Genomic DNA, 13,605 nt, shown 5'->3' on the forward strand with positions numbered 1-13,605 from the left:
TGAAGCATAAAGAAGCATTGAAAGTTACCTCTGGAGTCTTTATTCATTGAGTAAGCTATCTGTTAAAGTCATCATTCAACCTGCCGCACACATCCTTACAGACTGGGTCTACAAGAAGCTTGTCGCAGGTACAACCGATGCTGAGACAGAATAGTAAATTTCTAGAAGAATCCATCACATGGCTATCTCTGCAGCCTCAGAAACGTGAGTAACCACGCGCCTGTGTGGAGAACTAACCCCCTAAGACAGGAAGCCATCTTCAGGCTGTGCACTGAAAGTTCAATGCCTGTGTGTCACTGCCGCAGTCACCAGAAGCATTACTCTGCATATGAAGCCAGCCACCTACTGAATGCTCCATAACTGTTACAGCCTTTACTGCCAGGGATTGCTGGTCTGTGGACCCATTTCTCTAGTAATACCAGCTTATACAAGTTTTGCCTTTATTGGGGAGCCATAAGTACCTTTTGAACTGTGCAAGGACTGTGTAATCATAGCTATATCAAGTCTCAATGATTCATAATTGTCAAGCAGTTTGGGTTGTGAATCCAATACCTGAATCTACTGAAATACTGTATATTCCTGCCTGTATTAAGTGATAGTGAACTGTGCACTGAGCTGAGCTATCCAGTCTGGACCAGTTGCAGCACTAGCTGGCTCATTGTCACAAATATCCAGCTCCTCCGCTCAGCCTGCTTACTAACAGAAGTCACTACCTACAGAGCTGAGCTCTGGCAGATTTCTAACAAGACACCAAAACTACAGCACTTGTCATTATGTCTGACAGAGATCCCACAGAGTTACCTGTATTTAATCAAGATAAAGCAAACTCCTTACTTCATTCTGCTCGTCCTGTTAGAGCCCCTCATCCATCCTTGAAGGCAAGGGAGGCTTATGAAGCAAGTAAGGAAGAAACATCTAGTAACCTGACTGCATTATGGGAGAAGACTTTAAGTTGTATAACAGCCACTAATGAAACTAGCAACTATTCTGAGCAATTAAACACTGCTCTCTCAATGGTTAAGATGGCATTTGAGAACTATAAAAGACTTTCTGAGAAGTACTATTCCCTATTGTCTTATTCCAACACAGAGGAAGCTGCATTGGAATTAAAGGACTTTACTTCCACTGACCAGCAGAGGCATAGCACATATCTTGAAGCAAAGGCACAGATAGAAGGTAGATTAGCACAGCTACATGAAACTACATCCTGTATATCTGCTTCTTCCAGACACTCAGGAAAATCATCTAGATCTGCCCGCTCCTATAATAAATCCTCTTCTAAGTCACTGCGGTCCTGTTCTGTAAGGTCAACGCTGAGTGACCAAATAGTCAAAGCTCGCCAGAAGGTTGCAGCAGCCCAGGTTCAAGCGGCCTGTTCTGAAAGAGAAGCAGCCATCAAAGCAGAAGCTAAACGCATTCAAGCAGAAACAGAGGCTCAGCTAGAAATCCTTCAGAAGAAGAAAGAAAAGGAAGTAGCCTTAGCTGAATTATCTGTCTTGGAACAAGCCCTATTGGAAGAAGAAGGAGCAGCTTGTCCCAACTTGGCTGCTTGTCAAGACACTGTTGAAAGGACCCTACAGTTTGTCTTAACCCAGAACCAAGACAATACAGTCCCACCTACAGTTGGAGATTCTTCTCATGATCATCCAGCAAATGGATCAGAAGGCAACATGTTGCCAAATCAAGCTGGTCAACTACACACACCTACTAACAGAGACACTCCACAACTACTGCATGTCACAAAATTAAGTGAATCAACCTACGCAGCTCATGTGCCACCACAACCCTATGTGAATAGAGATTACAAAGGCACAGCAGAAGACTACAGAATGAACTCTATACCCCCTGTGATACAGCTCTCTTCAGCTTCAAATGCTCAGAGACCTTCAGACGACAGACCCTTACCTAGTTTGAACCCATCTGCAACGCCTTTCTCTCCACCTACCAGCCAACATCTGATACCAACCATGGTCCAAGTCGGTGCACCATCAGTATCCCCTGTGGCTATAAAAACCGAAAGCACTGATGCTGCAGAGTTCAGCAAGTATATGATTCGACGAGAGTTGATTACTATTGAACTGTCTAGATTTGATGACCGCCCAGAGAACTACAGAAGTTGGAGATCTACATTTAAGGCGGTAACCAAGAACTTGGACGTTGAACCTCAAGCAGAACTCGACTTACTAATAAAGTGGTTGGGGTGTCAATCTTCAGAACAAGTAAAGAGACTTAAATCTGTTTACATTTATAACTTTAAAGCAGGCCTTGATGCTGCCTGGGAACGTCTAGAACAAGACTATGGGAGCCCCGAAGTCATTGAATCTGCCTTATTCCAGAGACTAAACGACTTTCCTAAGATCTCTGTTAAGGACAATCATAAGCTTAGAGAGTTAGGTGACCTCCTTCATGAACTTGAAATTGCAAAGTTAGATCCTAGTTTACCAGGTCTTAGCTATTTAGACACTGCTCAGGGAGTAAATCCTATTGTAGCAAAGTTGCTTAGTCATCTTCAGGAAAAGTGGACTAGTGTAGGATCAAAGTATAAGTATGAACATCATGTTTCCTTCCCTCCCTTTTTTTATTTTGCAGAGTTCGTGCGGAAGGTTGCAAGGTCCAAGAATGACCCAAGCTTCTTCTATCCAGATACAACCACCATTCCTTTAACTACTTCAAGGGGTATTGCCACCAACAGTAAATTTAAGAATTTAAAGCATCCTATTGCCGTGAGGAAGACCGCGATAGCATCCAACGTCTTGGCTACAGACATTAAGGCAAGCAATCTTAATCAACAGTGTCCTATTCATAATGCGCCACATTCTCTCTCCAAATGTCGTGCATTCAAGGATAAGCCTATTGAAGAACGCAAGTCATTTCTCAAAGAGCATAATATCTGTTTCAAGTGTTGTGCATCCTCTAATCATTTAGCTAGAGACTGTAAGATCGCCATCAGATGTTCCCTGTGTAACAGTGCCAAACATGTGGACGCTCTTCATTCAGACCTGTTCAAAAGGAAACCTTCACCCGGCAGCAACCCCAAGACTACATCAGATGATGACGGGGAGAGAACTGAGCAACGTGCCAACCCCGTAACCACAAGGTGTACAGAGGTATGTGGAGAAGGGCTTCATAGCAAATCTTGTAGCAAGATATGTCTTGTAAGGGTTTTTCCTGAAGGATGTCCACAAAATTCCATAAAAATGTATGCCATACTCGATGATCAGAGCAATCGCTCATTGGCCAGTACAGAATTCTTTGACTTATTCAACATTCATGGAGAGACTTGGTCCTATACCTTGCAGACATGTGCAGGAAAGATCAATACTTCTGGAAGAAGAGCCAATGGCTTCATAGTGGCATCAGAATAGGAGGACATAGAGTTTCCTCTTCCAACTCTAATCGAATGTGATCAGCTACCGAACAATAGAGAAGAAATCCCCACACCAGAGGTTGCACGTCATCACCCTCATTTGAGCCACATTGCTGACTACATTCCACCTCTTTACAAGGATGTTAAGATTTTGATTCTACTAGGGAGAGACATTCCTAGAGTTCATAAAATAAGAGAGTTATGTAATGGTCCAGATGATGCTCCTCAGGTCCAGAAACTTGATCTTGGATGGGTGATAATAGGAGAAGTCTGTTTAGATCAATCTCACAAGCTCTTGGACGTAGCTTCCTACAAAACTAATGTTGCCTATCGGTTGATGAAATGTCCATTGCACTATTATGTGAAGGAAAGACTTGATTTTAAAAACAAAGTCCCATATCTAGCACTCCAAGGTATAAACTGCAAGCTCACTTCTCAGAAGGACCTTGGTGATTCAGTGTATCAGACTACTTGTGATGACAACAAGATTGCCCCTTCAGTCGAAGACAAGGAGTTCATCAAGATTATGGATGAAGAGTTCTTCAAGGACAATTCCAACAGTTGGGTAGCTCCATTACCCTTCCGAGTACCAAGGCTTACTCTCCCTAACAATCGACAACAAGCTTTAACCAGATTTGCTGCACTTAAGAAAACTCTCTGTAACAAACCTGAGATGCAAGAGCACTTTCTAGAATTTATGCAGAAGATTATAGATAACCTTCATGCTGAGCCAGCACCAGACCTTATGGAAGGTAAAGAATGCTGGTACCTTCCATCCTTTGGAGTCTACCATCCTCGTAAACCGGGGCAAATCAGAATAGTCTTTGACTCAAGCGCTCAGTTCCAGGGAACCTCTTTAAATAACGTTCTTCTAACTGGTCCAAATCTAACCAACAACCTTGTAGGAGTGTTGATGCGGTTCAGGAAGGAACCAATTGCCGTGACAGCTGACGTCCAACAGATGTTCCACTGTTTCATAGTCAAAGAGGACCACAGAAATTATCTCAGGTTCTTGTGGCACCGCAACAATGACATTAATGATCAGGTGATAGATGATGCCATGGCAACTTATGGACTGAGAAGAACAGTGCAGGAAGGTGAAAAGGAATTCGGATCTGACACCAGGCTATTTATTGAGAGAGATTTTTATGTAGACGATGGCCTGAAATCCTTTTCAACACCTGAAGAAGCCGTCAATTTGATAAGAAGAACTCAACAGCTCCTGTTGACTGCTAACTTAAGGCTTCATAAGATTGCATCTAATAGCAGTGAAGTAATGAGGTCTTTCAATCCAGAAGATCATGCTAAGGATTTGAAGGATTTGGACTTGGGAGCAGATGCCCTACCCACTCAAAGGAGTCTCGGTCTTCTCTGGAATATAACTTCAGATACATTCACCTTTCAGGTCTCTGACGCCAAGAAGCCGTTCACCAGACGAGGAGTCCTGTCAACTGTTAATAGCCTTTACGATCCCCTAGGCTTTGTGACTCCAGTTACCGTCCAAGGGAGATCCATACTTCACCAGCTTACTGAGAGAGTGACAGATTGGGATGCCCCTCTGCCAGTAGACCTACTGCCTAAATGGGAGAAATGGAGAAACTCCATGAAAGTACTGGAAGAACTTAATATCCCACGCTGCTATTCACCCACTTCAATTTCAAGAAGTCTGAGGAAAGAGATTCACATCTTTTGTGATGCATCTACCGAGGCTATAGCGGCTGTGGCTTATCTCAAGATCATAGATCCCTCCGGGAGATCCTATGTCGGTTTACTACTAGGAAGAGCCAAGTTAGCTCCAAAACCTGCTCACACTATTCCAAGATTAGAATTGTGTGGCGCAACCCTAGCTGTCAAAGTCGCAGAATTCCTGCAAGATGAAAAGGACATATATAAACGTCAGTGGAGATACGCTCAATACCTTGCAGATTGTTTCTGGGACAGATGGAGGAAGGAATACCTCACACTTCTTCAAAGACGTAAAAAGTGGCAAACCCAGAAGCCTAACTTAAAGGAAGGGGACCTGGTCCTGCTAAGAGACGAGCAAGCTCACCGGATCCAGTGGCCAGTTGGACTTATTACAAAGGCCTTTACTAGTGATGATGGAAGAGTACGAAGTGTGGAAGTCAGGATCGTTAAGGATGGGGCTTCAAAAACCTTCCTGAGACCAGTCACCGAGACAGTCTTAATTATGCCTGCTTCCAAAAATTCAGATTCAGCGTTATGTGAAGGAGTCACTTAAGACCTTTAATATAGCTAGCTTATATACTTGAGAAGGTTAAATAGCATGTTACTGTGTGCAATGTTAATAGTATGTTAAAATAAAATAATGTAGTGTATAGTGGTATCTCACGATACCAGGCGGGGAGTGTGCTGCCACGCAGCTTTTACTGTCTAGCAGTTGTTATTATATGTTATTTTACTATATTATTTGGTATGATCCTTACACCCCTGCTGTTTCTGGCTAGTTGGTTGTTCCCACCCTCCATTTCCTGCTGTAACTCCATTTTGTATAGTTGTTGTGAAGAGACTGCAGAGTGAGGGAGCTGTGTAACTTCATTAGAAATTTTACCTATGAAAAAGCCTCTATGTTCATATCCTTGCTACCTTGAAGCATAAAGAAGCATTGAAAGTTACCTCTGGAGTCTTTATTCATTGAGTAAGCTATCTGTTAAAGTGATCATTCAACCTGCCGCACACATCCTTACAGACTGGGTCTACAAGAAGCTTGTCGCAGGTACAACCGATGCTGAGACAGAATACCAGTGGACATTTCAGCATGACAATGAACCAAAACACACAGCAGAAGTGGTGAAGAAATGGTTAGCAGACAACAACATTAACGTTTTGGAGTGGCCCAGCCAGAGTCCAGACTTGAATCCAATTGAGAATCTGTGGAAGGAGCTAAAGATCAGGGTGATGGCAAGAAGACCCTCCAACCTGAAAGATTTGGAGCTCATTGCTAAAGATGAATGGGCAAAAATACCTGTGGAGACATGCAAAAGCTGGTCTGCAATTATAGGAAGCGTTTGATTGCTGTAATAGCCAATAAAGGCTTTTCTATTGATTATTGAGAAGGGTATAAATAATTTTGGACTGGACAATTTTTGCTGAATTGTAAATAAAAGCTGAGAAATGTTTTTTCCCCACAATAATGCCTCTTGTACGTCGTCTTATTATCTTTTGGGAGACACCTATGTCATTTCCCGTCAAAAAATTACTTGCTGGTTGAATAAAAGTAGCTTTAAGTCAAAATTTGCCAGGGGTATGAATAATTATGGGCAGCACTATATGGGTTTCAGTTACACTTACCCTGCAATATCTAGCACTACAGAAGAGGAAGGGATGAATTTGAATGGTAATTAAAACAGAGTTATAATCTCAGCATCAGTGCTGCATACAGTAAACCAGTCTAAAGGTGTTACATGTATATAGGCCAGCAGGCATAAACTCGGTAGCTAGTGAGAAAGCTTCCAAAAATACTATTGAATAGAAAAAAGATAACACGTACAAAAAGTACTTTTCTGTTTGAGGTTATCAGATCTTCAAGAGTTTTTCCACAGTGCTCTTTTTATAAATTGCACTTGCAGCATCAGCAGTGCACTCTGATAATTTATCAGAGTGCACTCTGCGTGTTTTCACAATTTCCTAGAGAGACAGGCCTATAATTTCTTGAGCCATTACTCTAAACATTATAAAAATTCCAGAATTATTGGGACTTTAGTTACTGTGACCTTTTACAATCCAGTATCTATCAGATTTAGGTGCTAAATTGAGTATTAGAATATGTCACATCTACATTTTTACTGAACTTTTGAGCAACACTAATCAAAGCAGTTGAAGTTCAATATGCTCAGTATACATTATAGATTATATTATATAACATATACATTACTGCATTTCCCTGTATTTCAGCTATGCATCTCTTCACTCAATGTCTGCCACTCTCCTCCCTCTTAGATGAGGCATACGCAGGATATCATAAAGGGGTGGAATTGAGCAAAAGTTCATTATGAAGCTTTGACTGGATTCAAGATATTGTGCTCACTAAACTCTAGGACAGGCAGGTCAGGCTGTTCAGTACAGCAGGCTCTGTTGAAGAGGATGTGGCTGCCGGTATTCGGGGAGAAAGGCAACCGTGTCCTCTGCCCACCAGTTTCTGCTATACTGTAGACAACTTCTAATTAATATAGTCATACAATTACCATGTAATACTAATCTACAAGGGCCAAATAATACCTAACGATCCACCATGGCCATAAATTACTGCCACATAATTTTTTAGTAAAACCATCATACTGATACCAAATAATACCTCTACACCACGACCACATACTGTATTCCCACTTTAATGTGTCTTAATAATACCTCTATAGTTATCAAATAATACCTCTACACCACGACCACATACTGTATTCCCACTTTATAGCGTCTGAATAATACCTCTATAGTTATCAAATAATACCTCTACACCACGACCACATACTGTATTCCCACTTTATAGCGTCTGAATAATACCTCTATAGTTATCAAATAATACCTCTACACCACGACCACATACTGTATTCCCACTTTATAGCGTCTGAATAATACCTCTATAGTTATCAAATAATACCTCTACACCACGACCACATACTGTATTCCCACTTTATAGCGTCTGAATAATACCTCTATAGTTATCAAATAATACCTCTACACCACGACCACATACTGTATTCCCACTTTATAGCGTCTGAATAATACCTCTATAGTTATCAAATAATACCTCTACACCACGACCACATACTGTATTCCCACTTTATAGCGTCTGAATAATACCTCTATAGTTATCAAATAATACCTCTACACCACGACCACATACTGTATTCCCACTTTATAGCGTCTGAATAATACCTCTATAGTTATCAAATAATACCTCTACACCATGACCACATACTGTATTCCCACTTTATAGCGTCTGAATAATACCTCTTTAGTTAACAAATAATACCTCTACACCAAGACCACACATTATCACCAAATAGTGATGTAATAACGCCACTATAGTGCTAACGCTTGTTCCCTATAATTGACTTGTGTAAAGGTGCCACAGATCACCTGATGAACAAGCGATCGGATCGATCTTACATCCTCCATTTGCTCGCGATGGGCCGCCAGCCTCAATCTTGCTTGAAGATCTCGGCTGAAATATCGTGAGGCACGAGATTACATCATCGTGCCAGCCGGTCTGATGACATCATACGTCACCACGCCAGCCGGCGTGATGACGTAATCATGCGCCGCACAGGATTTCGGCCGAGATCTTCAAGCAAGATGGTGGTAAGTTTGATTTGATTAAATGACGGGGGCGGCACTATCGCAGCTCACTGTCATTGCACCCACTACTTACAAATACATTTTTTGTGAAATTTGGCAAATCAGTGGAATTGAACTTTTAAGAAATTCGCTTATCTCTACTGATAATGTTCCATTATCATTTTCACACAGTAATTGTTGCCTCTCTTCCCATCTAAAAGTCATATTAGTCCGTTCCCTGTGGCATCAACACAATAATATGGTCTCCTTAGTACATCTATGCATTAATAGCACCCCTTTAGTGTCCGCCTCACGGTAATAGTGCCCCACAGTTTAAAGTACCACTAATAAAAAAACATCAGTTATTTTGAGCATCAGTTATGATCAGTTTTTTTTATCAAGTACTTAGAGAGGGCTCACCTACTGCTCAGGCAATGAAAGGGTGCACCTACAAAAAGGATTCACCCAATCCTTTAGAAAAATTTCAAAAAGAGGTAAAGATAGTAGGGCACACCACCACTTGATGTCACACGGATATTTATTATAACTTATACTGTCTAGAACATATAAAATACAATCAAATACGGTAAAATTGTTAAAATATAAATACTAAAATATAGTCATCAATACAAATTAAATGTAAGTAAATGGATTCGGCTACGGCCGCAAATTTCCTTATATGATGGTAGCTTCAATACATGTCTTTGAAGATTACAATTCAATCCGTGTGACATCAAGTGGTGGTGTGCCCTACTATCTTTACCAGTTTTTTTTATCAGTTTGTGTCACTTCCATCAGACATGTTATTTTTGATAGAAAGAGTACTTTTTTCAGGACTTTTTCTCCCTTCAAAAATAACAGATCTGTGACGGAAGCAACACAAACTGATGATCATAATGATCATAACTGATGCTCAAAATAACAGATTTTTTCTGTTCTTGTTAAAAGGTGATGTGCACTCAACCTTAGTTCCCCATACATAGTTAATGTGCCCATTAGTGCCCCCACACACAGTTAAAGTACCAGTTAGTTTTTTGGGGCTCATGCACACAAACATATGGGTTCCGTTTCCGTATTGCGGACCGCATGTGCAGATCCGCAACCAACGGACTACGGTTTTGTGTGCATTCAGCATCACGGATGCGGACCCATTCACTGCGGAACATGCGGAACAGTGCGGAACAGAAGCACGGCACGGAACCCCAGGGAAGCACTACGGAGAACATGTCCTATCTTTTTGCGGAACGGAGGCCTCACAAACATTCTCCGTGCATTGGGGACCACAAATTGCTGCCCCAATGCACAGAACGGAACACATACATTCGTTGTGCATGAACCCTTAAAGTGCTGCCACAGTTAAAGTGCTCCCTTGTTGCTCCTACAGATATAATGTGCCCCTTAGTGAACATTATATCCCACAGACAAGTAAAGTGTGTCTATAAAGTTAGAATAACTCTCTTGTGCTCCACACATAGAGTGCCTCTATCATTGTAGTCAAATACATTTGCACCTTAAGGAACATGCATACAATTGAAAGGGAAGCAGGGTGAAAGGCACCGTTTTTACCATATAACCACTCCTTGGCCTATGCCCCTTCCATACACCTTCAATAACTATCGGACAAACACTAGCTTGGGTGACAGTTATCTCTCTCAACTTCCCCATACACAAACATGCTCAGCAAAGTGTATATGTGTTTTCAATAGGGACAAAAGGGAAATCATTGCCTGAGACCTATACCTGCAGGTTATCTACTGGGAGAACAAAAGTATCAGGTGTTAAGAGTCTAGAACTCCCCATATATATTATATTTTAATCAGACCCCTCCAAAAAAAGACCATATTCTATTATGTATGGTGGGCTTTAGAAGGAACCATATTTATTATCAAGACTAGTATATTCATTAACAGGCACCACTCATGAGGCTGGGAGATTAGTTGTCCAGCCTTTTCTGTGATGGCCTGTTCTCAGGATAGACCCTGGGGATCTGACACTCTGAACATCCACTAATCAGCTGTTTGGGTGTAACTCTGTGCCCGGAAGTTTGTGGCAGAAGTAGACAGCACTGTGAGGAGGCTCACTCCTACACCACTGCTCCCAGTGAGGTCAATGGGCGAAGCACTCCACTGATGAGCGCTGTCCACCACAATATTGATGAACAACTAATCGGAGGGGGTGCAGGGTGTCGGATCCTCGTTGATCAGTTAGAGTCCTGAGGATAGGCTGTCACTTAGAAATGGCTGGACAACCCCTTTACTGCAACATGAGTCACTAGGGAGCCAGGAAAAGCAGGGAAAATATGTCCTGCTTTGTAATTACACCAAAGGTAGAACATGAGCAACTATATAGCAAGTTTCTATACACCACTATTGCTCTCAATGCCTACTCTTGCATTATCTGTAATATCCCTTTAAGAAGAAATAATGATTTACAATGAAAAAATAAGAAAAGTACTAAAAGTGGCTATAAATATCCAGACACAAATATACACTGAAAGCTATTGGCAAGGTAGAACAGTATATTTACTCTAATGAATAACTTAAGGATAAGATAGTTTCTTATGGAACCTAAACTTTGAACTTTGTTTCCTTTCTTATATATGTTAGTAGAAGACAGCTTGAGTAAGGTTGAACGATCTGAAATTACATTTTGTAAAAAAAACTAACAAAAAAACCCATAATTTTAACTATAACACTGTAGTCTATAGCTGCAGTTTGTTTTATAAATGCAACCAATACATATATGTATAATAGAACGTAAGAGCTTTATCCCCTAGACTCATACTTAAAATGGATTAAACATACCTGCTGATTCTTTGTGCACCTTCTCTTCACAATATTTATCTATAGTGATTAAGAAAATGAATTAAGCACGGCAAGCAAGCTTTACTCTTTCTGCCGGTTACAGTGGGTGGGCAGCGGACACTTGTACATAAGAGACAGAGCACAATATCTAAAGTATTCAAACCTGTTAATTATTGACAAAGGGCTCTATGTTAATCTGCCACTCTTAAACCGGCTTACTCAACAGTTTAGAGGAACATGCTAGAAAAAAGAGGCAAGGAAAACTGGGAATAAAAGCAAATAAAATGAAGAAAACCAATATTTAAATATGGTAGAAGGTAGTTATGCACATAGTAATATAACAAAATAAATGGGTTTGTGTATTTCAAGTTTACCAGTTGCCATTTATGCTGGTACAGTGATTCCAGGCCATCTGATCCTGTTCGGTTTGTGCTAGCTACGTCGTGCACCAAAATAGATTGGAATTTGGAGCTTGCATACAGTAGCTATATATATATATAGTCAACATATGTAAAAGTCTGCGCGTAATACATGCACCGTTAGGTTACAATAAGCCGGGTCAGGGTGGCTCTAACGCCCCTTAGGGAGAGAGCACCTTAATCGGCGTGGGGAGACTTATAGGCCATACATGCTCCTCTGGAATTCTGGGAGGGAAGGAATGCAAATGAGGTCTTAACAAGCTTTGACTCTAATGCCACCAGATGTAAGGCACCTATCCTATAAGTCAATGTTCAGCTCTTAAAATAAGCCTTGAGACATGACTTGGATATTAAATAAGCCAGCAACTCATCTGAAACCATGTGTTTCAGGCAATTACCCCTCATCAGTACAGAGCAGAGAGTACTGGCTTAACTGGTTGAGAGGCCTGTGTCCGGGTCAGGGGGAACTAACTCTCCTTAGGGAGAGAGCACCTTAATCAGTGTGAGGAGACCTATACGCCATACATGCTCCTCTGGAATTCTGGGAGGGAAGGGATGCAAGTCTCCTCACACTGATCCCAAAAAACTGCAGGGGGGCACAGTGGGCGAACGTATCAATGCCCAGACAAACTAGTAAGCAATATTACATCCGAGCACAGTGCCCTACAAAACCTGCTACAGTAGTTTATTTTTTCATAATGTCTGGACCCATGAAAGGTCCTCTTTGGGGTGAAAAATGGCAGGGTCCTAAAGGGGTTAATAACATGTGGCTTATATCGTTTTATATTATTTCAGTAGCTTCTCAGAATTTGGCAACAAATTGTCACTCTAAACACATACTAGGAAAATTACAATCTTTTGGATGCTAAGGCTGAGTTCACGTCATCATTGAGCTTTCTGTTCTTCTGATCTGTTCCATTCAAACATAGAACATGTCCTATTATTGTCCGCATAATGGACAAGGACAGTGCTGTTCTATTAGGGGCCAGATGTTCTGTTTCGCAAAAAACGGAATGCACACGGATTTCATCAGTTTTTTTTGCAGATCCGTTTTTTGCGGACCACAAAATACATACGGTCGTGTGCCAGAGGCCTAACAGATACTTAAAATATAGGATCCATTTTTTGTTTATTTTTCAGTTCTTCTCATGGATCAGAAGAACAGAAATCTAAATGGTGATGTGAACCCGACCTAAAGATCTACTGTCAAACCCAAAAAATCCTACAGATGTTGGCAGAAGTGGCTTTGTGCTTTAATAAAAACATGGATTTTGAGGTGTATCTAATACTATCAGTACAGTCGTGGCCAAAAGTTTTGAGAATTACATAAATATTGGAAATTGGAAAAGTTGCTGCTTAAGTTTTTATAATAGTAATTTGCATATACTCCAGAATTTTATGAAGAGTGATCAGATGAATTGCATAGTCCTTCTTTGACATGGAAATTAACTTAATCCCCCCAAAAACTTTCCACTGCATTTCATTGCTGTCATTAAAGGACCTGCTGAGATCATTTCAGTAATCGTCTTTTTAACTCAGATGAGAATGTTGACGAGCACTAAGGCTGGAGATCATTATGTCAGGCTGATTGAGTTAAAATGGCAGACTTGACCTGTTAAAAGGAGGGTGATGCTTGAAACCATTGTTCTTCCATTGTTAACCATGGTGACCTGCAAAGAAACGCGTGCAGCCATCATTTCGTTGCATAAAAATGGCTTCACAG

At 41.0% G+C, this 13,605-nt stretch overlaps 1 protein-coding gene across 3 annotated transcripts in view; it reads right to left on the reverse strand.

The window, feature by feature from the left end:
• The window catches only part of LOC122935633 (isoaspartyl peptidase/L-asparaginase-like), a 99,857-nt gene extending 88,270 nt beyond the window's left edge, over positions 1 to 11,587 (reverse strand). For 2 of the 3 annotated variants that reach the window (XM_044291425.1, XM_044291423.1), the window contains exon 1: positions 11,464 to 11,578. The gene's annotated coding sequence lies outside the window, so the exon portion shown is untranslated. Of the gene's footprint in view, positions 1 to 11,463 lie in introns of all 3 variants that reach the window. The other variant, XM_044291424.1, reaches the window with a different exon arrangement.
• Positions 11,588 to 13,605: the final 2,018 nt, after the last annotated feature.

Source organism: Bufo gargarizans, chromosome 4 (genome assembly GCF_014858855.1).
Source record: "Bufo gargarizans isolate SCDJY-AF-19 chromosome 4, ASM1485885v1, whole genome shotgun sequence".
Taxonomy (NCBI): Eukaryota; Metazoa; Chordata; class Amphibia; order Anura; family Bufonidae; genus Bufo; species Bufo gargarizans.